Source organism: Choloepus didactylus, chromosome 14 (assembly GCF_015220235.1).
Source record: "Choloepus didactylus isolate mChoDid1 chromosome 14, mChoDid1.pri, whole genome shotgun sequence".
NCBI classification, from domain to species: Eukaryota; Metazoa; Chordata; class Mammalia; order Pilosa; family Megalonychidae; genus Choloepus; species Choloepus didactylus.
Window position 1 is genome coordinate 38,337,229 of NC_051320.1, and position 2,595 is coordinate 38,339,823.

The window sequence follows — 2,595 nt, forward strand, 5'->3', positions numbered from 1 at the left end:
AAATTTATTGAAAAGGATGATGCAATAGTCATTTCAAGGGCAGGGCCCTTTTTAAACTATCCCCTATAAATCTAGTAGCATCTAATACTATGACATATTCCCAGTGATACTTCAATATAATAATGGTGATGGTGAATAACTAATAATTTTCTGAACAAGGCAAATTTCAAAGAACTTTCAGATCTTTGCTAAATGGCAGAATACTGAGTGTTCTAGTTTGCTGATGCTGCCGGAATGCAAAACACCAGAGATGGACTGGCTTTTATAAAAGGGAGTTTATTTGGTTACACAGTGACAGTCTTAAGGCCATAAAGTGTCCATCAACAAGGGTACCTTCACTGGAGAAAGGCCATTGCCATCGGGAAAACCTCTGTTAGCTGGGAAGGCACGTGGCTGGCACCTGCTGGCTCCCAGGTTGCTTCCAAAATGGCGTTCTCCAAAATACCTGCATCAGTTTCCAACGGCCGTCTGCAAAATGTCTGTCTCAGCTGGAGCTAGATATGAGCTCCTTCTGTGTGAGCTTATATAGTGCTCCAGTAAACTAAACAAGGCCCGTGCTCAGTGGGCAGGGCCATGCCTCCATGGAAATTATCCAATCAGAGTTATCATCTACAGTTGGGTGGGTCACATCTCCATGGACACTGAACCAATAGGTTTCAACCCAATCCACACTAATACATCTGCTCCCACAAGAATGCATTAAAGAATATGGCTTTTTCTGGGGGATATAAATATACAAACCCGCACACTGAGCTTCATCTAAATTTAAGTACTACTGTATGCATCAAAACTTCTATGACTCACACCATTATTGATAGAATACTCAGAAAACATAAGACACTTTGGATAAACTGATTTTAAGCCAAAAACAAGTAGACTATTTTGTTCAGTACAATATCAATGATGGTTTTTTCTTTATTTTATTTAACTCAACTGAACATATTTCAATTTAGCATTACTCATAAACTGCAGTGATGAAGCCTCATGTATAAGCAAATGCTTTTCATCAAGACATTAAATTTAAGGATTGCTAAATCAGTTATTTAGGTTGGTTTTTTCTTTATGAAATTAAGTCTTTTTTTTTACATCTGAATATATTTTTCCTTATGTGTACATACTAACATCAACATAAATTGAATGATCTTAGATGGAAGAATTTAACTACAATGAACATTCTTATTTTAAAATTTTGTCAATTCATATGATGATTTTGTTCCCTGAATAATGTAAAGTTAAACTTGACTAAGGTTCTTTCTAACTGCTATAAGTATGTTTTTTGGCTAAAATATGCAGAGTATACTTTAAGTCCTAGGGAAGATACTTGCCATAAATGAATTGCTGTGTTCTTACTAGATGTGCACTTACATTGGAAGGATGAGATTAGGTTTAACAGCATTGATTTAATAAATGGGTATGACTACTCAATTTATTTTGCATATGGTTTAAGAGATTAAGGAAACTCACCAAAGCTAACATAGTACAACTAACATTTTGGGGCCCAATCATGGTTGTGAGCACTTTCCTTGTTCTATTACATTTAATGCACAAGACAAAAGCCCTATGATGTTGATATAATTACTATCCCATTTCACAGAAGAGGAAACAAGGCATTAAAATAACTTGGCCAGGCATGTGCAGCCACAGCTCCGCTTCCTCATTCCTCCCACTAAGGCCTCCTGGGAAACCTTTTTAGACCACTGGGTCTGCTTGCAATATAGGAACTTAGGAGGAGAGGCGGAATTACCAAGAAAATTCAGTAAATTGTCCAGGGACATTCATTTTGCTTGTGGCAGAGCCTGGAGGAAAACACAGTGGCATTCAATCTCTTACAGATAAGTCATTACAAGCATCTTATCAAAAGCGCCTTTTGAGAAACTTCAACGCAGCTGAACCATTACAGTTTTCCGCATTCTCCCAAGAGCCACAGAAAATGAAACAATCTCAGGCCTCAGTGTCATTCAGGGACGTGGCTGTGGAGTTCACCCAGGAGGAGTGGCAGCAACTGGGCCCTGCTCAGAGGACCCTGTACTGAGATGTGATGCTGGAGAACTACAGCCACCTCGTCTCAGTGGGGTACTGCTTTACAAAACCAGAGCTCATCTTCATGTTGGAACAAGAAGAAAATCCATGGTTATTAGAGGAAGGATTTCTAAACAGGAGCTACACAGAGCAAAGTTACTAGAAACTTTTTTACTGAGCTGTGTCATGGTTTCCCAGGACCACCCTAAAATTGATGATTCACAAGGAAGACTCAACGGGACTCCAAATATAGTCATAGTCACAGCCAAGATTTATCAGCAAAGGAAAAGGCATGTGAGTTGAAGTCCACAGTAAACTAGGCAGAACCTTCCAAGAGTCCTCTACAAGTAGATTCACAGGCCATGCTTAATTACTGCATAATAAGTTGCAACAGCATGTGTGAAATGTTGTTACCATTGGACACTCATCAGAGATTCAGGCCCCAGGGTTTTTTGGCAGGGTCTGGTCATATGGACACCCTCTGTCTAGCATCAACCAAAATTCCACATTCCCACAAGGAAAGAAGGCCTTCAGCATGAAGCACATTGTTTATTCAAATAGTTTTGGTACAGAGAG

At 39.2% G+C, this 2,595-nt stretch overlaps 1 pseudogene; it reads left to right on the forward strand.

Annotated features, from left to right (window-relative positions):
• The first annotated feature begins 1,930 nt into the window (after positions 1-1,930).
• On the forward strand, positions 1,931-2,182 carry LOC119508826 (annotated as a pseudogene).
• The last annotated feature ends 413 nt before the right edge of the window (positions 2,183-2,595 follow it).